At 42.6% G+C, this 23,161-nt stretch overlaps 1 long non-coding RNA gene across 2 annotated transcripts in view; it reads left to right on the top strand.

Moving 5' to 3' along the window:
• Positions 1-18,108, top strand: part of LOC144679826 (uncharacterized) — a 53,301-nt gene extending 35,193 nt beyond the window's left edge. For both annotated transcript variants that reach the window (XR_013576430.1, XR_013576429.1), the window contains one exon: positions 17,232-18,108. This is a non-coding gene — a long non-coding RNA (uncharacterized LOC144679826). The remainder of the gene's footprint in view (positions 1-17,231) is intronic.
• Positions 18,109-23,161: the final 5,053 nt, after the last annotated feature.

The following is a 23,161-nucleotide window of genomic DNA, read 5'->3' as shown; positions in this document are numbered from 1 at the left end:
TGTGTTAGGTATGACACCAACTAGCCTAGAGTTTTCCTCCTGAATCCCATTGACTCCAGTTTTGCTAGGGCTCCCTGATGCCACACTTGGTCAAATGCTGTATTGATGTCAAGGGCAGTCACTCTCACTTCACCTCGGGAGTTCAGCTCTTTTATCCATGTTTGAGCAAAGGCTGTAATAAGGTAAGGAGCTGAGTGGCCCTGGCAGTACCCAAGCTGAGCATCAGTGAGCAGCTTATTTCTAAGCAAGTGCTGCTTGATAGCATTGTTGATGACCCCTTCCATCATTTTACTGATGATTGAGAGTAGACTGATGGGGCGGTAATTGGCCAGGTTGGATTTGTTCTGTTTTTTGTGTACAGGACATACCTGGGCAATTTTCCACATAGCCGGGTAGATGCCAATGTTGTAGCTGTACTGGAACAGCTTGGCTAGGGGCACGGCAAGTTCTGGAGCACAAGTCTTCAGTGCTATTGCAGGAATATTGTCAGGGCCCATAGCTTTTGTAGTATCCAGTGCTTACAACCATTTCTTGATATCATGTGGAGTGAATAAAATTGGCTGAAGATTGGCATCTGTGATGCTGGTGACCTCTGGAGGAGGCCGACATGGATCATCCATTCAGCACTTCTGGCTGAAGATTGTTTCATAATAAATGCCTTATCTTTTGCACTGATGTGCTGGGCTCCCCCATCATTGAGGATGGAGATATTTGTGGAGTCTCCTCCTCTAGTGAGTTTTTAAATTGTCCACCACCTTTCGTGACTGGATGTGGCAGGACTGTGCCGTGAGGCTGACTTTGTCAGGCTGTTGCTTGACTCATCTGTGAGATAGCTCTCCCAGTTTTGGCACAAACCCCCAGATATTAAGAAGGGATACTTTGCAGGGTCTACAGGGCTCAGTATTTCATTGTAATTTCTGGTGCTTAGGTCAATGCTGGTTGGTCTGTCCAGTTTCATTCCTTTTAGGCTTGTTTGCTGCAACCGAGTGGCTAGCTAGGCTATTTCAGAGGGCATTTAAGAGTCAACCACATTGCTGTAAGTCTGGAGTCACATGTAGACCAGGTAAGGATAGCAGATTTCCTTCCCTAAAGGGGTATTAGTGAATCAGATGGGGTTTTACAACAATTGACAATGGTTTCGTGGTCATGATTAGACTTTTCATTCCAGATATTTTATTGAATTCAAATTCCACTGTCTGCCACGGTAGAATTCGAACCCGGTCCCCAGAGCATTACCCTGAGTCACTAGTCCAGTAACAACACCACTATGCCACTGCATTCTCCTATTGAGTCCTCACTGAGCCCCCATGAATCCTCATTTCAATTTTCTTTTACTATTTAAGCAGTGAGAGCATTTAAAGCGGTGCCTTCACAAGACCCTACCAATCTGATAGGAAGAAAGGTGGTCCAATAGTAATGTCCACTTCCAAGCCAACATGCCCAATATTGAGGTGCTAATCACTCAAAGCTGTTGGGCAGATATATCAGCCACATGCCTGACACCAGACTCCCAAAGCAACTGCTCTACTAGGAACTCAGTCGCAGCAAGAGTCTCCCAGAAAGACAGTGGAAATGTTTTATTGATGTCCTCAAAGTATCCCTGAAGAGGCCAAGCAACCCAACCAACTCATGGGAGTCCCTAACTCGTGACTGAACAAAATTGGGAAGATTCATTCAGGAAGGCACAAAACACATTAAGAGACTTCGTCGGGAACATGAAGGGACGAAGTCCAAGTATTACAGGAGCGCTTAAACTTCCAAAAAACTCATCTAGCCAACCCTTCAAGTACCACCTGCCCAACATGTGGCAGAATCTGCATTGGACTGATCAGCTATATCAGAACCCACTGAACTGAAGTGGAAGCAAGTTATCTTCAATCCCGAGGGTCTCCCTCCGAGGAGAAGAAAACGTTACCAATGAATAACTATGTCTGCTTGCATAAGGATCATAGGCAAATATGCACATTATATGCAAATAAACACAGCTCTTTGGGTGTGAGGCTGGTTGCATTGGCAAGTGTGTTAGAGTGAGGTGCAGCATCTCAATATTTGACATGTGTCCTGATTGCCGGTTTTGAGAGGTGTATTCAGCACTTTGCGAGGTTGGTGGTTTGTTCAGTGGGAGATGTTCATTTACTGACCTTGACCAATTTGAGAGAATTGAAACTGGAAATCTTGCCTACTGTGCATAACTTAAACTATAGATCATGAATCAGCATATCCAGGGAAAAACTCACTCAGCAGCACATTTTTCGGTAAGTACAGATTCATCTTTTTTTAAAGATCAACATCAAATGATTCTTTTACAAGTAAATTAGCTAAACTGGGCTCTCAATCCTAGCGCGGAATCTTCCGGTCCCACCAACAGTGGGAAGCGTGGTGGGCAGGGGAACTTAACCTGGTGTGAGGCCAAAAACCAGTTTTCTGATGTGGGGATGAACTTTTGGAATTCTGTTCTCTGGACTTTAAGGGCTGATGTCGGGAAACAATGTCAGGAAGCCCTTTTGCATGCATTAGGACATCAAGCATGCTCATTAAAAGGCCACCTTGAAGGAATTAAGTTCCTCTGCCAAAGTAAGTTCCCCGCCAGTGAGAAATTAGAACATTCACTTTTGTTGGTTGCCACCTATCAGACTTTCCCTTTAAGGGGAGCTTGTTAAACCACATGCCTCTCTCTAGTCAAATCAGACTAGCAGCAGAGATCTCAAAACCGGTATTAGGCCCCTTGCATATGTAAAGGCCATTACATCTGTTTCCAGTATTATCACTGCACAGTGATTTTTTTTTTTGTCTTTACCGATATAGTGATTATGCATTTCCTGAGTGAGCACTTCCTGCCCACCATTTTGAAAGCTGTTTAGGGACACTGGGTACTGCACAGTCAAATTTAAGTTTAAAAACCTGCCAATGTAGTAGAAAAGCCATATAAAATTAAGCAGAATGCACAACTGTAATAGGGAAAACATCATTTGAAAGGACTGTAAGGCATTGTAAATTTAATGTCTTTTCCCCTTTTTGTCTTTTCGTTTCAAGACTCAGCAACTATTTCCCTTGTTCTTTTGCAATCTAACCATAAAATTTCTCTTTTGTGACAGTTAGAATTTTTGGTTGCTTTAGTTAAATGCGGAAGTTGGCCTTTGCTGCTCAAAGGGAACTCTTCTGTCTGTTATATACTAAGACTTAAGACAGTCCTCAGACTTACTGAACATTATGGCAGGATTTAAACTAACCAAACTACTTGGCCATTCACATCAAGGGCATGATATTTGCAATTAGGGAATGATAGCATAGTGCTTATGCTATTGGATTAGTAATCCAGAGATATGAGTTATGGAATTTAATTTCATTTAATGAATAAAAAGCTAGCATCAGTAATGGTAACCATGTCATATTGGATTATCATAAAACTCATCTGGTTCACTCATACAGTTTTGGGAAGAAAATCAGCTGTCCTTCAATGGTCTGGCCCTAATGTGACTCCAGACCCATACTCATGCGGATGACTTTTAACAGCCCTCTGAAATGGTCTAACCAGCCATTCAGTCAGTGAGGGTTGGATAACAATAATGCCCATATCCAGTGAATGAAAAGAAACTCCTCAGATTATGAAGCAGTCCATGCCAGCATACAGCAAGACCTGGACAACATTCAGACTTGGGCTGGCAAGTGGCATTCATGAAACATTCACGTCACACAGGTGTCAGATATCAATGTTACATGCCACTTATCAGCCATCTCCAACAGGAAAGGATTAAACTATCTCCCCTTGACATTCAATTGCATTACTATTTTCGAATCCCCACCATCAACACCCTGGAGGGCATCAATGATCAGAAACCTAACTGGAACAGCCACTTGGGTAAAGACTCTGCTTGGCTAGTAGACTAAACACATGTGGAATTGACTGTGGCAGTTCATGCAGTTAACTGAAAGTGTTTTATGTGAGAGACGTCAAGCTGCAATGAATTTGTGGTGAGTGACTCACCTCTTGACTCTCCAAAACCTTTCCATTATCTACTAGCTACAAGTCAGGAGTGTGATGGAGTACTCCTCATTTTCCAGGGCACGTGTCACTCCAATAACACTCAATAAACCTGACACGACCCAAGACCAAGTAGCCTGTTGATTGACATCCCATCCACCACCCTAAACATTTACTTCCTTCACTATTGGCGCACTGTATCTGAAGTGTGCACCATCTAAAAGATGCACAGAAGCAACTCATGAAGGCTTCTTCAACAGCATCTTCCAAAGCCAGAAATGAGGACTTATATTTTAAGTTGATAAACCTGAACAAAATACAAGCAATTTGATTCAGTTAGGAGGTACCAATTATTAATGAATAAGGGGTAAAGAGTTGAGCAATCAAATCACTCAGTTTTGTTTTGAAAACTATGAATCCTAAACTGGCAAGTAGTAAGAAGCAGTCAGTATGCTTAGATAACTTTGTGAAGTTATCTTAAGCCACTATCTTGAATTTTTCAATTACTTGAAAATTTACCTGCCAGAGTAATGTTTTAACACGTAGCATCAACTAATTGTTGGAGATAACAAATAATCTGAAAATACTTTCCTAATAAACAGCCAATCTTTCAGAGTGGTGCAACAGTCTCTCACATAAAACACTTTCAATTAACTGCAGGAACTGCCACAGTCAATTCCACATGTGGTTAGTCTACTAGCCAAAGAAAGTCCTCTAGTACAATTAAGGATTAGCACCAAAACTGCTCATGAAGCCCATACTTCAAGAGTGAAGCTTTAAAACAAACGTCGGGCTTGCAACAAATTTGCCTCAGATGAGTATGGACTGGGCTGATATCTTCCTTGTCTGCTTGCTTATCCACCAACCCAAGTGCTTACTGTTTTTCTTCTTCACTCACCTGTCTAGAATAGCACACCTGTGTACAAGCTACATTCGCAGCTGTCTGCTCCATCTGCCCACACACTCCCGATGCACCAAATGTGAAAGAGGAGTATGAGAGGTAGTGAAGGAAAGCAAAAAAGAGTTGTAAACTCATAAATCTCTAGAGTTCCATACTAGTGAAACCAAAACAATGACTTCTGGTAGGCCACGTACACTAAAACATGTCCAGAGATGGAATTTCATGACTCCAAATATTACTGATAAACCTTCCTTTTTGAAGGAATTGTGAATAACCTTTCTCAGCTGCAGAGAGGGTTCTGGAGAGATAGCCCATTGGCCTTTCAGAACCATCTACCATCCTGTGTGACAACACCGCTCCAACATTGCAGGGAGTTGCATCACAGGTTAACATGAATTCTTTTCGTGGGTCATAGTGCACTAGTAGACATGATGAGTGTAATAGCTTCTTGACTTTTACGGAGACTTCTTGTTGCGTATTCCATGACCAAAAAGGTTCTTTTTCAATATTAAATGTAAAGGTGCTAACACTGTTGACAAGTTTGGCAAGAAACAATTTATCATGCCCAAAAAAGACTTGAGTTCATTGACACTGGTACCTCCTGACAGCACCTCCTTGATTGCTCTGACTTTCCCCTCTACTGGATGCAACCCCTGGGCATCCACTCGATGACCCAACTGACTTCAGTCGCTTGGATTTACAATTCTCTTTCTTCAATCATACACCAGCTTCCAAAAACCTTCTTAAAACCTCTTCTAGGTTGGTCAAATGTTTGGCTTCTGTTGACCCTGTGATCAGGACATCATCCAGGTACACTACTACTTGGGGAAGTCTTTGCAATAGGCTTTCCATGGTCTTTTGGAAGATTGCACAGGCAGATGATACATCAAAGGATAGGCGTGTATATTGGTACAGGCCCTTGTGCGTGTTGATGGTTACATACCCTCTAGAAGTGCTGTCCAGCTCTAACTGTTCGTATGCATGGCTCATGTCTAGTTTGGTGTAGGATTTTCCTCCAGCAAGCTTAGCGTACAGATCCTCAATCATCAGGACAGGATATTTATCCAATTTAGCAGCCTTGGTCACAGTTAATTTGTAGTCTCCGCAAATGCAAACTGGTTTCATCACAGGGACTATGGGCGCTGCCCTTTTGGAAAATTGGGCTGGCTGGATGATGCCTGGATTCTCTAAGCAGCACAATTCTGCATCCACCTTCTCCTTTAGGGCATAAGGCCTGACCTTAAAGAACCGGGGTGTCGCCTCCGAATCTACATATATTTTTGCTTGTAGGCCTTTTATCTTCCCCAATTCATCACAAAATACGCTGTTGTACTTCCTTAACAGCTTAGGAATTCCTCCTATTCTCACTTGAAAGATTTCTGACTAGTTGAGCTTAATTTTTTGTAAACAGTCTCGGCCCAGAAGACTAGGTCCTTCACCTGTCACTACGATCACTAGAAGCTGGGCTGAATGTTGCCTATCGGACACAGGCACAGAGGCGATGCCCTTTACCTGCATTAACTCTCCAGTGTATGTCTTCAGCTGAGCTGTGGTTTGCTCCTGATTCAGTGGCTGGGTACCTTCACTAGGTATTTAAATGTGTGTTCTCCCACCACTGTGGTTGGTGCTCCTGTGTCTACCTCCGTGACCAGAGGCTTCCCATTCACCTGAAGGATGATGGTTATTGGTTCAGTTTTTACTGCTTCGACATTGCATAGGGAATACATATCAGTATCGGCAGCTTCTGGTTCAGTTATATTGTGCACTTCAATCCTTTTGGTCTGCTGTCTGATTGGCTGTCTTGATTTCGCCCTGCATTACTTTATTACGTGCCCTTTTTTGTGACAGTAGTGGCATTCTGCCTCCTTAAATCTGCAGGTTTTTGGTACATGGTTACCCCCGCATCGGTAGCAAATTAATTTCTGAATCACTGGTGAGATGCTTTCAGTATGCCTTTTCATTCTTCGCGCAGTAGAGACTGTCTCCCATTTCACGGCTGTCTCTCTGGTTTTCGCACCACGCCCGGCAGCTGGTTCCCGTCTCAACTGAAGAACGGTGCCATGTTGCACACTCTGCAAAGCCTGCGAGTCCCTCTCAGCGCTCTCCATTGCTAGCGCTATTTCCATGCCGTGCTTCAAGTCAATATCGACTTCTGCAAGTAAATGGCGCTGAATGGCATCATCATGTACGCCGCAAACGAAATGGTCTCGTAACATGTCATTGAGTGTATCTCTGAAGTCTCAGTGCTCAGTCAACTGTTTCAACTTCGCAGTATAAGTTGCGATTGACTCAGCCGGGGCCCTAACTCTGGAGTTGAACTTAAATCTCTGCATAATTACCGATGGCTTCAGCTGAAAATGTGTCTTCACGAGGTCTATCAGCTCATTAAAAGATTTAGAATTGGGCATGTTCGGGGCAATCAGACAACAGATGAGGTTATATGTCTTGCTCCCGCTGGCACTTAAAAGGATTGCTTTCTGCTCCTCATCTGCTGTTATTTCATTTGCCACGAAATAAAAACCAAAGCGCTCTATGTACCGGCTCCAATCTTCCATGGGCGCGTCATAAGGATCAATTCTGCCAAAGAGAGGCATGACTGGTGAGTATACTTTTCTTTCTTTCCTTAAGAATTGATGTACTCACATTCACCAGGCGAGGTGCAGCGCGGAGCTATTTATCCTCATCATCAATTGTAATATGCTTGATGTACTGGATAGGTTTCTTACTTGAAACAGATAACTTTATTTACAGAGCCCTTGTAGAAGCCACATGCTTAAACTAGGTCCATGACTAGAAAGCTCCGCCCTTAAGATTACCCATGCTTAAGGCTGATTTGTCAGTACAATCATGTGACCTATAAAAGCAGTAGGAAAGGTTATACCTCCAAACGCTACACATACCGACTTGAAATGTTAACATATTTCTCTCTCCACAGATGCTGCTAGACCTGCTGAATTTTACCAGCATTTTCTGTTTTTATTTCAGGTTTCCAGGATCCGCAGTATTTTGCTTTTATTTTAGCAAAAAGAGGGATTAATTTCAGCTCTCAAAATCTAGCAATAACAGTGCAATTAGGGCCTAAAAATGTGGTTAATAAATGCACGACTCTGTCAATATCAATGCTTCAGCTGCTGCCATCTTGAAAGTCATCCTATTCTTGGACACCTGTAGCATCTGTGCGAAACAGGTGATAGGCCTCTCACCCATGCAAACACTAATCTAATCAAGTAGCTAGGACTCTGAGTTAAACTTTAAAGGCACTGCCATTGAGCAAAGCCTAAGAAGTCTATGAAGAAAAATGGCTTTTTATGCCCTATTTCTATGACTCCTCAGCCAAAGTTATGACGGATGAGCAGCGGAACCACCACAGAAATTTCCTCCAGTGTTTTGCAGAGCAAAATATCGTAGCACGTTAGGCTGCACTGGACACTTGATATAGCTACTAACCACATGCTCCAGGGAAGGCTTTGATTGATCTCTTCCTCACTCTTACTTTATTCAATACCCATATTTTCCATGCTCTTTACTCATAGTGGCTACTATTTTCCAATGTTATAATTCAGGATTTAATCAACTTCTATGACTGCTGACAGATTTAAGTCAATGCATTTCTATTCATTGTCATGCCTGTGGATGCCAATTTAATAGACTTTCTAATCTGCGTTGAGCAATGAATGGTCACTGTCCTAATCATGCCAGCAGATCCAGCTTTACAGCAGGTGGAGAACAGAGCTTCCACCTTGCCCATGACAGCCATGACAATACTTTCCCCAACTTCAGTTATGTTTCAAAAAGCTGTATATTCTTCCTAGTGCAATTTCAGTATGGGAATGGAGAGTAACAGCGGTAAGCATACACCAACCAGGTTTCTGCCCCTACCTATAAGGTTGACACCATCCTGGACAGAACAATTCACATAATTGGTGCCCCTGCCACTAGACTCAATATTCACATCCTTCATCAAAAACAAACTGTGGCTGCAGTCTGTATGATCCAAAGGATGCACTGCAGCAATAAATCAACAATAACACTTGCATTTATATAGCATCATTAATACAGTAAAAAGGCCCAAGCTGCCCTGTGGGAATATTATTTGAACAAAGTTGACAAAATCACAGAATCACAGAATTTTAACTGCACAGAAGGAGGCCATTCGGCCCATTGTGTCTGCAGTGGCTCTCCAAAGAGCATTATGACCTAATGCCATTGCCCTGCCTTTTCCCCGTATCCCTGCACATTGTTTCTATTCAAATAAACAGCTAATGCCCTCGTGAATGCCTCGATTGAACCTGCCTCCACTACACTTCAAGCTGTACATTCCAGACCTGAACCACTCATTGTGTGAAAAAGTTTTTTTTCACGTCACATTTGCTTCTTTTGCAAATCACATTAAATCTGTGCCCTCCCGATCATGATACTATTATGAGTGGGAACAGCTTCTCCCTATCTAAAAACAAAAAACTACTGCGGATGCTGGAAATCCAAAACAAAAACAGAATAACCCGGAAAAACTCAGCAGGTCTGGCAGCATCAAACATTATTTCCTTGAACAGAGGCCCGAACAATCCCCATCCACCACTACTCTCCTCCGTCTGGCTGAACTTGTTCTCACACTGAACAATTTCTCCTTTAACTCCTCTCACTTCCTCCAAATAAAAGGTGTGGCTATGGGTACCCGCATGGGCCCCAGCTATGCCTGTCTCTTTATGGGGTATGTGGAACATTCCTTGTTCCAGTCCTACTCCGGCCCCATCCCACAACTCTTTCTCCGGTACATCGATGATTACTTCGGTGCTGCTTCATGCTCTCGTCGGGACCTGGAAAAATTTATTAATTTTGCTTCCAATCTCCACCCCTCCATCATTTTCACATGGTCCATCTCTGACACTTCCCTTCCCTTCCTTGACCTCTCTGTCTCAATTTCTGGTGATAAACTGTCCACCAATATCCATTACAAGCCTACCGACTCCCACAGCTACCTCGACTACAGCTCCTCACACCCCTCTTCCTGTAAGGACTCCATCCCATTCTCTCAGTTCCTTTGCCTCCGTCGCATCTGTTCTGATGATGCTACCTTCAAAAACAGTTCCTCTGACATGTCCTCCTTCTTCCTTAACCGAGGTTTTCCACCCACGGTCGTTGACAGGGGCCTCAACCGTGTCCGGCCCATCTCCCACGCATCCGCCCTCACGCCTTCTCCTCCCTCCCAGAAACATGATAGGGTCCCCCTTGTCCTCACTTATCACCCCACCAGCCTCCGCATTCAAAGGATCATCCTCCGCCATTTCCGCCAACTCCAGCATGATGCCACCACCAAACACATCTTCCCTTCACCCCCCCGGTGGCATTCAGTAGGGATCGTTCCCTCTGGGACACCCTGGTCCACTCCTCCATCACCCCCTACTCCTCAACCCCCACCTATGGCACCTCCCCATGCCCACGCAGAAGATGCAACACCTGCCCCTTCACTTCCTCTCTCCTCAAAGCCCAAGGGCCCAAACACTCCTTTCAAGTGAAGCAGCATTTCACTTGCATTTCCCCTAACTTAGTCTACTGCATTCGTTGCTCCCAATGCGGTCTCCTCTACATTGGAGAGACCAAACGTAAACTGGGCGACCGCTTTGCAGAACACCTGCGGTCTGTCCGCAAGAAAGACCCAAACCTCCCTGTCGCTTGCCATTTTAACACTCCACCCTGCTCTCTTGCCCACATGTCTGTCCTTGGCTTGCTGCATTGTTTCAGTGAAGCCCAACGCAAACTGGAGGAACAGCACCTCAACTTCCGACTAGGCACTTTACAGCCTTTCGGACTGAATATTGAATTCAACAACTTTAGATCTTGAACTCCCTCCTCCATCCCCACCCCCTTTCCGTTTCTTCCCCCTCCCTTTTGTTTTTTCCAATAATTTATATAGATTTTTCTTTTCCCACCTATTTCCATTATTTTTAAATCTATACCTGTAATGCCCTGTCAGTCTTTCCACCCCCCCACTAGAGCTGTACCTTGAGTGTCCTGCCATCCATTCTTAATTAGCACATTCTCTTAGATAATATCACCACCTTTAACACGTCTTTGTTCCTTTGTCTGTGACATCTTTTGATTATCTGCTCCTATCACTGCTTGCTTGTCCCTACTACCACACCCCGCCACCCCCCCCCCCAACTTCTCTCCCTCCACCCCCCTCCCCCACCTTAAACCAGCTTATATTTCACCCCTCTCCTAACTTTACTCAGTTCTGCTGAAGGGTCATGAGGACTCGAAACGTCAACTCTTTTCTTCTCCGCCGATGCTGCCAGACCTGCTGAGTTCTCCCTATCTACTCTGTCCAAACCCCTCATGATTTTGAACATCTCTATCAAATCTCCTCTCAGCCTTCTTCTCTCCAAGGAGAACAGTCCCAACCTCTCCAATCTATCTTCACAACTGAAGTTTCTCATCCCTGGAACCATTCTTGTAAACCTCTTCTGCACTCTCTCCAATGTGTTCACATCCTTCCTATAATATGGTGCCCAGAACTGTACACAATATTCCAGCTGAGGTCTATCGAGTCTCTTCTATAGACTCAGCATAACCTTCCTGCTCTCGTACTCTGTGCCCCTATTAATAAAGCTCAGGATATTATGTTTTATAACTGCTCTCTCCACCTGGCCTGCCACCTTCAATGATCAATATACATAGACACCCAGGTCTTTCTGCTCCTGCACCCCCTTCAAAATTTCACCCCTTATTTGATATTGTTTGTCCATGTCCTTCAATCAAAATGCATCACCTCACACTTCTCCACATTGAACTTCATCTGCCACCTATCTGCCCATTCCAACTTGTCTTGCCTTTGAAGTTCTACCCTGTCCTCGGCACAGTTTACAACAATCCCAATCTTCGTATCATCCACAAACTTTGAAACTGTCCCCTGCACACCAACATCTAGATCATTAATATATGTCAGGAAAAGCAAGGGTCCCAATACCGACCCCTGGGAAACTCCACATTAAAACTTCCACCAGCCAAAAAATATCCATTGACCATTACTTTATGCTTCCTATTTTTCAGCCAATTTTGTATCAACGCTGCTACTGCCCCTTTTATTTCATGAGCAATAACTTTTCTCACAAGTCTGTTGTGTGGCACTGTATCAAATGCCTTTTGAAAGTCCACGTATACCACATCAAGGGGGCATTACCCCCATTGACCTTTTCTGGTAACTCTTCAAAAAACTCCAGCAAGTTAGTTAAACATGATTTCCCCTTTAGAAATCCATGCTGGCTCTTCCTTACCAACCCATATTTTTCCATGTGACTACCAATTCTATCCTGAATAATTGTTTCTAGAATCTTGCCCACCAGTGAAGTTAAACTGACTGATCTGTAATTGCTGGGCTTATCCTTACAACCTTTTTTGAACAAGAGTGTAATGTTTGCAATTCTCCAGTCCTCTGGCACATCCCTGAGCCTAGAGAAAAATTATGGCCAGTGCCCCTGCAATTTCTACTCTCACTGCCTTCAATATCCTTGGATGCATCTCATCCAGTTGCAGTGCCTTGTCAGCTTGAAGTACCAACAGCGATTTCAACACTTCCTCACTATCAATTTTGAACTCTTCTAGTGACAGAGTTTCCTCCTCTGCCACCATGGCCTGGGTAGCATCTACCCCCTTGGAAAGATGGAATAAATATTCACTTAATACCTCAATCATGGCCCCTTCGTCCATGTGTAAATTCCCTTTTAGGTATCCAATTGGCCCTACTCCTCCTTTTACCACCCTTTCACTATTTAAATGCCTATAGAAGACTTTGAATTCCCCTTTATGTTGGCTGCCATTCTTTTCTCATAATCCCTCTTCACTTCTCTAATATGCTTTTTTACCTCCCCTTTGAACCTTATGTATGCCTCTTGGTTCCCAATTGTATTTTCTACCTGACACCTGTCATAAGCACACCTTTTCTTTTTTATCTTAATTTCTATCTCTTCTTCATCCAGGGAGCTCCTGATTTGTTTACCCTACCTTTCCCTTTCGATGGAATATACTTTGACTGTGCCCGAACCAATTCTATTTTGAAGGTAGCCCATTGTTCAGCCACAGTTTTTCTCAGCAATCTTTCATTTCAGTCTATTTGTCTCAGCTCTGTTCCTCTCCCATTGAAGTTGGGTCTCGTCCCATTAATTATTCTTACTCTGGATTGCCTTTCATGCTTTTCTATCATCATCCTAAAACATACAATACAATGATCACTGTCTCCTAAATGTTCCTCCACTAAATCAGGAGATAATGAGGGCATGTAAAGAAAGCAGCACATTAATCATGAGTGACTTTAATCTTTATGTAGATTGGGAAATTCAAATTGGCAGAGGTAGACATGAGCAAGAATTCATGGATTGCATTCGGGACAGTTTCTTAGGACAATATGTTGTGAATCCAACAAGGGATCAGGCTATTTTGGATCTGGTAATGTGTAATGAGGCAGGTTTAGTAAATGATTTCAGTTTGAAGGATCCTCTAGGAAACAGTGTCCATAATATGGTAGAATTTAGCATTCAGTTTGAGAGTGAGAATCATGGCTCAGAAACAACTGTGCTAAATTTAAATAAGGGTAATTACAATGGAATGAGGGCAGGATTGGCTGAAGTGGACTGGGAAAGGAGTTTAGCAGAAAAGACAGTTGATGAACAATGGCAGACGTTTAAGAAAATAGCTCATGACTCTCAACAAAGATATATCCCAGTGAGGAAGTAGCAGTCAAGGAAGGGGATAAACCAACCATGGTTAACCAAGGAAGTTAAGGACAGTATCAAATTGAAAGAAAAAGCATACAATGTGGCAAAGATTAGTGGTAAACCAGAGAATTAGGAAAGTTTTAAAAACCAACAAAAGATGACCACAAAATAATAAAGAGGGAGAAAATAAACTTTGAATGTAAACTAGCAAGTAATATAAAAGTAGACAGTAAGAGCTTCTTTAAATGTATAACAAGGAAGAGAGAGGCCAAAGTGAACATAGGCCCCTTAGAGAATGAGGCTGGGGAAATAATAATGGGGAACCAGGAAAGGGCAGATGAGTTGAATAAATACTTTGCTTCAGTCTTCACGGTAGAAGATACTAATAGCATTCCAAAATACTAACTAATCAAGGGGCAAAAGCAGGGGAGGAAGTAAATACAATAACTATCATTAGAGAAAAAGTACCAGGGAAACTAATGGGGTTAAAGGCCGATAAGTCCCCTGGACCTGACGGGCTGCATCCTAGGATATGAAAAGAAGTAGCTACAGAGACAGTGGGTGCACTGGTGGTAATATTCCAAGAACCCTTAGATTCTGGAAAGTCCCAGAGGATTGGAGAATGGCCAATGTAACATTCTTATTCAAAAAGGGAGGGAGACAAAAAACAGGTAACAATAGGCCAGTTAGCTTGACATCTGTCATTGGGAAAATGTTGGAGTTTATTATAAAGGATGTAATAGCAGAACATTTAGAAATACTAATCTAATCAAGCAGAGTCAGCATGGCTTCATGAAGGGGAAATCATGCATAATAAATTGATTACAATTCCTTGAGGAGGTAACAAGCAGGATAATTAAAGGGGAACCAGCAGACGTAATATATTTGGATTTCCAAAAGGCGTTCGATAAGGTACCGCACATAAGGCTACTTAATAAGATAAGAGCCCATGGTATTAGGGGTAGCGTATTTGCATGGATAGGGGATTGGCTAACTAATAGACGACAGAGAGTTGGGATAAGGGGGACATTTTTGGGATGGCAACATGTAACTAGTGGAGTGCCACAGGGATCAGTGCTGGGGCTGCAGTTATTTACAATACATATTAATGACTTAGATGAGAGAAGTGAATGTACTATTGCTAAGTTTGCAGATGACATAAAAATAGATGGGAAGGCAAGTGTTGAGGATGATACAAGGAGTCTACAGAGGGATATAGACAGGTTGAGTGAGTGGGCAAAAACTTGGCAGATGGAATACTATGTAGGAAAATGTGAGGTTATGCACTTTGGCAGGAAGAATAGAGGAGCTGAATATTATTTATATAGAGAAAGACTGCAGAAAGCTGCAGCACAGAGTGATTTGGGAATCTTTGTGCATGATTCCCAAAAAGCTAACATACAAGTTCAGCAGGTAATAGGGAAGGCAAATGGAACGTTGGCCTTTATTTCAAACGGAATGGAGTATAAAAATAGGGAAGTCTTGCTAAAACTATATAAGACACTAGTTAGACTACACCTAGAATACTGTGAACAATTTTGGTTCTCTTATCTAAGGAAAGATATACTGGCATTGGAGGCAGTCCAGAGAAGGTTCACTATGTTGATCCGGGTATGAAGGGGTTTTCTTATGAGGAGAGGTTGAGTAGGTTGGGCCTGTACGCATTGGAATTTAGAAGAATGAGAGGCGACCTTATTGAAACATATTAGATTCTTAGGGGGCTTGACAGGGTAGATGCTGAGAGGTTGTTTCCTTTTGTGGGAGTGTCTAGGACCAGAGGGAATAATCTCAGAGTAAGGGGTCACCTATTTAAGACAGAGATGAGGAGGAATTTCTTCTCTCAGAGGGTAGTCAATCTGTGGAATTCTTTGCCGCAGAGGGCTGTAAGGGCTGGGTCATTAAGTATATTCAAGGCTGAGATAGACAGATTTTTAATCAGTAAGGGAATCAAGGGTTATGGGGAAAAGGCAGGAAAGCAGAGTTGAGGATTATCAGTTCAGCCATGATCTCATTGAATGGTGGAGCAGACTCAATGGGCCGAATGGCCTACTTCTGCTCCTACGTCTTATGGTCTTATGGTCATTGACACTTGATCTACTTGTCCCACCTCATTTCCAAGAACCAGATCCAACAGTATGTCTTTTCTTGTTAGATTGGACACATACTGCTGTAGAAAATTTTCCTGAACACAGGCTTGGAACTTTTGTCCCTCTCCACCCTTTACACTACCACTGTCCCAGTCTACATTTGGGTAATTAAACCCATTATAACTACTCTATGATGCTTGCATCTCTCTGCAATTTCGCTTCAGATTTGTTCTTCTCACTAGTTGGCGGTCTATAGACTACACTGAGCAATGTAACCTTATTTGTCCCTTAGCTCTAGCCAAATTGATTCTATCCTTGAACCCTTTGGGACATCCTCTTTCTCCAGCACTGCAATGCTCTCCTTAACCAATGCTGCCACCCCTCCTCCTTTCCTTCCTTACCTATCTTTTCTGAACAACTTGTACCTGGGAATATTTAACACCCAGTGCTATCCTTCCTTGATCCAGGTCTCTATTATTGCCACAACATCATATTTCCACATGGCAATCAGCACCTGTAGCTCACCAATCTTATTTACAATACTTCGTGCATTCACATACATGCATAGTAACCCTGATTTAGATTTTGTTACTTTCTCCCTCACCACGACTTCACCTATTAACTTACTGTTCACTATACTAGCGCCATCTGTCCCTCCCAGCATTTTGTGCATCCTGGTATTCCTCGCTAATATTTTCTCTTGGTTCCCACACCCCTGCCAAGTTAATTTGAAGCACACCCAACAGCACTAGCAAAAAACCCCACAAGGAACTCAGCCCCAGCTCTGTTCAGATACAACCCTTCTGGCTTATACAGGTACTATTTTTCCCAGAGCCAGTCCTAGTGTCTCAGGAATCTAAAACCCTCACTCCTGCACCATCTTTCCAGCCATGCATTCATCTGCCTTATCCTTCTATTTCTGTACTCAGTGGCACATGGCACTGCGAGTACTCTGGAGATTACTACTGTTGATGTCCTGCCTGCTAATTTTCTACCTAAACTCTGATTGCAGGACCACATCCCCTTCCTACCTAAGTCATTGGTACCAATGTGGATCACGACCTCTGGCTGTTCACCCTCCCCGAGAAGAATGTCCTGCAGCCGCTCTGTGACATCCTTGACCTTGGCACCAGGGAGGCAACATACCATCTTGGAGTCACATTTATGGCCACAGAAGTGCCTGTCTGTTTCCCTAACCAATGCACCCCCTATCACTATTGCACTTTCTGTCTTGCTTGCTGCTTTGACAGCACTTCCCTCCATTGTGATCTTTACTGCTAGAACAACCATAATGAGAATATTGTGGGAACACCATTCTTCTTCAATTTCCTTTTCAAGTCACACACCATCCAGACTTGGAAATTGTAGTCATTATGGTTGTGTTAAATGTTGGACTGTACCTTTAAGAATAGTCCTGTGATGTGAGATCACATGATCTGTGTAAATCGATGTGTTAGTAGTGCGGGCAGTGTATAGATAGAGATGGAGTTGAATACACTCATGTAGTTGCTGCTGGCTGTATTGTAAATAAACCTAATCTTTCCACTTAGAAAGTTGTCTGCAAATCAACTCTATCAGAAACAGGTGACAAGGCCACACTACAACAAACTGGCGATGAGGATGGGATCAGGTTAAATCAAGATAAATCTGAATCGGTACTGTTCCTCGCCCAGCAATTGTGAGTATCAGCGTCCATTTAAAATAACATAAAATATAGTCATCCAAAATGCCACAATTTGGTAGAATCGATCCCTTTTAGCCAGCCACAGACGATTGGTCTTAGTATATAGAACGTCTCGCGTTATTCTTTCAAGCGAACAAAATATGGGGGAAGAGAAGAGGTGAGTGAACCTCTTGAGTACTTGTGGGAGTAAAGCCTACATTTTGGTGCAAAGTTTGATGGCACCCAGTGCCCCAGATTCGAAGAATCTCAGATAATTGGTGGACCTCGAGAACCAAGACCTCAGTCACAATGCAGAGGTTCGGGTTCAATTCACGAAATAGAGCCCCAGGTGAGGCAATTGCTAGCTACATGGTGAATTTGAAGCAACTAATGGAACATTGCGAGTTTGGTGAGACTCTCAACGACACACTCAGAGATCATTTAGCGTGTGGTATGAAAGAAGACACTATTCAGAGAAGATTGCTAGCTGAAGTGAATCTGGATTTTAAGAACGGGTTGGAAATAGCTCTGGCCATGGAAAGCACTGTAAGAGATTCACAAGCAATACAAGGGGTGCAAAATGGCGCCATACTCCAAATCGGGCGGGAACAGTCATCCGAAAGCGGCGTGAAAAAGTGAGACTCCACTGCACAGCGGGAAACAGCCCCCATTAACTGAAAAATAAGAAGAAATAATTTAGCAGCTAAATCGAAGAACAACTTTAATTTATGTGGAAACAGTCAGTCTTTTAGTGATTGGCAGTTAAAAAAAGGTAGAATAAAAGCAAAATACTGCAGATGCTGAAAATCTGAAACAAAAACAAAAATTGCTGGAAAAACTCAGCAGGTTGGATAGCATCTGTGGAGCGAAAGACAGAGTTAATGTTTCGAGTCCGTATGACCAGTTCTGAAGAAGAGTCATACGGACTCGAAATGTTAACTCTGTATTTTTCTCCACAGATGCTGTCAGACCTGCTGAGCTTGTCCAGCAATTTTTGTTTTTGTGTAAAAAAGTAGAATGTTACTTTTGTCACAAAAGTGGACATATAATGAGACACTGCAAACAGAGAACTAAACAGGCTTGCAAACAACAGAAGAAGCCCAATTAAATCTACAGTGTAGAAGAGTCTGAAACAACAAATTCTGACATTTATTCATTGTTTAACATGAAAGTTGGAAAGACAGAGCCAATATTTGTTACAGCACAAGTGAATGGTAAACCAGTAAAAATGGAAGTAGACACGGGAGCTTCCACCACTGTAATTGGAGAACACACTTTCAGATATTTAAATAATGGTGAACATCAATTAAATTTGGAACAAACATCTACCAAGCTGAAAACATACACAGGAGGAGAGACCCAAGTAAAAGGTATCAGCAGAGTAACTGTCCTTTATAGAAGCCAATCGGTGCAGCTACCAGTGGTGGTATTAAGGGGTAGAGGACCAAGCCTTCTAGGGTGAAACTGGTTAAGGGAAATCAACTGATTGGCCAGTGAGACTTTGAAAGGAAGCTGAAAGAGTTCATGTCTTGGAAAAGGAACAAGGCAAAGTATGGCAGAAAGAGCCTGGAGAGATCAAGGACCACAGCAGGATGAAAAAGGAGTGTGTAAGGGCTTAACAACCTGAAGAAATGCAGTCTATCTCAAACAAAAACATGGAAGAACAGCAGAAGAAACTCAAGGAGACCCTGCTGAAATACAGAGTTCAAGACAAAGTGAGTAACCTTTGCAAAGGAAAGGAAAACCTACTGAAAAACCTTCGCACACTACAAGAATCCCTCACATCAAAGTTTGTGCCTCTGGAACAGTATGAAGAGAAACAGAAAGAATTCAGCACCTCTCTGAGCAAGCTGAAGAACCAGTTGGCAGAGAAGACACATCAATGTTCAAGTTTCTAGAAGGCAGCCAGCAAATACGAAAAAGAGACAGAAGAGCTGAGGAATCAGCTAATGAAGTCAAAAAGGATTTGAAAACAAAAATCAGAGAGCTTTCCAAGAGGCGAGCAGATAATGAAGTTTTGGGAGACTCAGCCACTGAACTAAGATAAGCTGAGGTTTCACCTGAGAGAAGTCTGGCCAACAGTGAAGTCAAACTGAAGGATGAGACTTAACTTTGTGGTAGAAAGGAGAAGACAGAAAGGAACAAGGTTCCAAAAAGACAATAAAATGGTGGCCGGTAGCACCTTAAACACATGAAGGAGGCAATAAACAAATTATTGAACTGTGCCTACTTTGATATTATTCCAGTCCCTCACAATGGTCTGCTGCTTGATGATGCTGAAGATTAAATCAAAGAGGTACAAGTTACTTCCAAGGCCTTATCTGGAAAGAATTCTAGATGCTGTAGACAAATATGAAGAATTTTACAGGTGATTCATTGGAGATCCAGCTTGCATGTTTTCTTTTCCACTACAGAATGACCCCCCACATGATGACAGGAGCAACATCTGCAGAATTGTTGATGAGACGCCGTCTTAGGACAAGACTGAGCCTATATTTCCAAATTTGAAGGGGAAGGTAGGGAAGAATCAAGGAGACCAAAAGGTTGTGCATGACTTGCATAATTGTGAGAGACAATTTACTGTCGTAGAAGCAGTATATGTAAAGAATTTCGACGGAGGTCCAAAGTGGTTACCGAATAAAATAAGTTCAGTGACCAGACCATTATCATACCATGTGGAAGTGGAAGGCCAGATCACCTGTAAGCATGTGGACCATTTAAATAAAGGAGAGTAACCACAACACAATATGCTTCCACCTGTAACCATTACTGAACCAGTTTTCCTGTTGAAGATGCTCAGCCAAGGACTGACATGTCTGATGTCTCTATCAGAGCGGAAGACACTGAACTGCAAGTGCCTACCAAGGCACCTGATATTCATGCATTTCCAGAGAATGTGGTTGCTGAAAAAGAATCTGAAGTTGTGGAGCTGCGATGTTCCACATGAATCAGGAAACCACCTGAAAGACTGAACTTGAAAATTTCATGACCTGAGTAAATATTATAATGTCATGTGATAAATATACTTGTAAATACAATATGTACACCATGTTAGAGGGGGAGGAATGTAGTAATTATGGTTTTGTTAAAAGTTGGACTATACCTTTAAGAATAGTCCTGTGATGTAAGATCATATGATCTGTGTAAACCAATGTGTTAGCAGTGCGGGCTACCTCCACAGGCAGCGTAGAGATAGAGATGAAGTTGAATACACACATGTAGTTGCTGCTGGCTGTATTGAAAATAAACCTAAGCTTTCCACTTAGAAAGTTGTCTGCAGATCAACTCTATTACAAATGGGCGACAAGGCCACACTACAACAAAAATATATTACCTTTCCTTCAACATCGCTGGGTGAGAATGCCACTCAGTCAAACAGTGCCTTGGTGTCAGGGCAGTCACTTTCACCTCATCTCTGGAATTCAGCTCTTTTGTCCATGTTTCGTCCAAGGTTGCATGAGGTCTGAATTCTGGTCTTAGCAGAACCTAACTGAGCATTGTGAGCACATTTTTTATAAATAAATTGTGCTTAATAGCACTGTCAACAACACCTTCCATCACTTTGATTGAGAATAGATTGATGTGCTGGTAATAACAAAGTCTGTGTCAACAAGGACAACATTCGGGCTTGGGGTGGTAAGTGGCAAGTAACAATTGAGCCTTACAAGTGCCAGGCAATGACTGTCTCCACCAATTAAGAGTCTAACCACCACCCTTTGACATTCAACAGCATTACCATTGTCAAATCCCCCATCATCAACAACCTGGGGGATTACCATTAACCAAAAACTTAACTGGACCAGTCTTGTAAGTACTGTGACTTCAAGAGCAGACAAAAGACTGGATATTCTATAGTGAGCGACTGACCTTCAGACTTCACAAACTTTTCACCATCTACAAGGCAAAAGCCAGGAGTGTGACAGAATAATGCCCTCTTGCCTGGATGAAGTGTAGCTCTGATAATACTAAAAGAGCTTGATTACATTCAGGAGAAAGCAACTCAATTGACTGCCAGCACATTTAATACCTTAAACATTAACTCCCTCCATCACTATGTCAGCAGTATGCACCATCTACATGCACTGCAGCAACTTGTCAAGCCTTCTTCAACAGCAACCCCCAAACTGGCAAACACTACCCCCTATAAGGATAAAGGTGCAAGCATGCGAGAACACCACCACCTGCAATTTAGTCTCCACTCACACACCATCACCTGCAATTTACTCTCCATTCATACACCATCCTAACGTGGAAATGTATACCTTTATTCACTGTCACTGGGACAATATTCTGGAACATCCTCCCTAACAGCCTTGTGCAAGTATCTTCACCGCACAGACTGCAGGAGTTCACAAAGCTGGTTCACCACTACCTTTCCAAGGACATTTAGAAATAGACAATAACTGCTGGCTTTGCCAGTGATACCCACATCCTGTGAATTAATAATGTAAAAAATAGCCTTCAGAGCTACTAGTAACTCCTACTTGGAGACACTGAATATTGGTCTTCAAATCTCGGAGAAACCAATCAGGGGTTTGGGGAGACTTTGAGACACCAGCTTTCGAGGTCTGTACATCTAAATTTCATCATCTGGTCTACACTCACAGTGATCAATGGTCAGACAAATCAAGTACCATGAGAAGAGTCTACCATTTTGATGCTGCTCCTATTCTTTTGGCCAACTTTTGTGAGCTTTCCCGTCAGCCCCTTCAGATACAGATAAGGCTTCTTGTGTCAAGCAACTGAACTTGCAACACAACCTGCAGAAGAAGCCTTGCAGGGCTCATAAACCCTAAGACAAGGGCCACATTGTTCCCTAAAGACTCATGATAACAAAATGCAACTAAGCAGCAGTGGCTTCCCTGACCATCAAATACCACCAGGAAAGATTTAAGAAGAGAGCAGAGAGGGACTGCAAGGAAAATACAATGACAAAAGGAAGCATTTATCATAAATATTAGTGTGGACATTTAAAAAGGAAACATTTGTAAACATAAATTACATTAAAGACACTTTGAAATTAAGTCCAGTGTTTAAAAACTTGTCTCTTTATTTGAGGTTTACGTTTTAGTGTCCTTGAAGCATTCCATTTAGAGAGGGGTGGAATGAAGCAAATAGTCGAAAGGACCTATTTGCTCAGGACAGTCTCACAACCATAAACTCCCACATTCTGCAGACTAGACACACAATCTGCTCTGTCATTATCTTAAAAAATTGCCTTGTTTTATTTAATTAGTTAAATATTCAGTGAATATTTGTAGTTATATTAAATAGTTTAACTAGTTAAACCTCAAACCCGGTTCCCTAATGTCCTTGAAGGAAGGAAATCTGTCTAGCCCACACGTGACTCCAGACCCACAGCAATGTGATTGACTCTTAAATGCCCTCTAAAATGGCCTAGCAAGCCACTCAGTTGTAGCGAACCGCTAATAAGTCACAAAAAAGGAATGAAACCGGACGGCTCACTTGGCATTGACCTAGGCTGCGGAAATGACAACAGCAATCGCAGCTTTATCGACCCTGTCAAAGTCCTCCTTACGAACATCTGGGGGGAGCTAGTGCCAAAATTGATTAATTAGGCTAGTCAAGCAACAGCGTGACAGAGTTATCCTCACGGAATCATACCTTACAAATAAAGAGCCAGGCACCACCATCACCATTCCTGGGTATGTCCTGTCCCACCGGCTAAATGGTCTAGTTTTTGAACAGATCTAGCAACTTAAGACTGGTCATCCATGAGGCACTGTGGGCCATCAGCAGCAGCAGAATTGTACTCATACACAATCTGTAACCTCATGGCTTGGCATATCCCCTACT

Source organism: Cetorhinus maximus, chromosome 4 (assembly GCF_964194155.1).
Source record: "Cetorhinus maximus chromosome 4, sCetMax3.hap1.1, whole genome shotgun sequence".
Lineage (NCBI taxonomy): Eukaryota > Metazoa > Chordata > Chondrichthyes > Lamniformes > Cetorhinidae > Cetorhinus > Cetorhinus maximus.
Note: the sequence above shows the minus strand (reverse complement) of the source record. Positions and strands in the feature narration are given on the sequence as shown.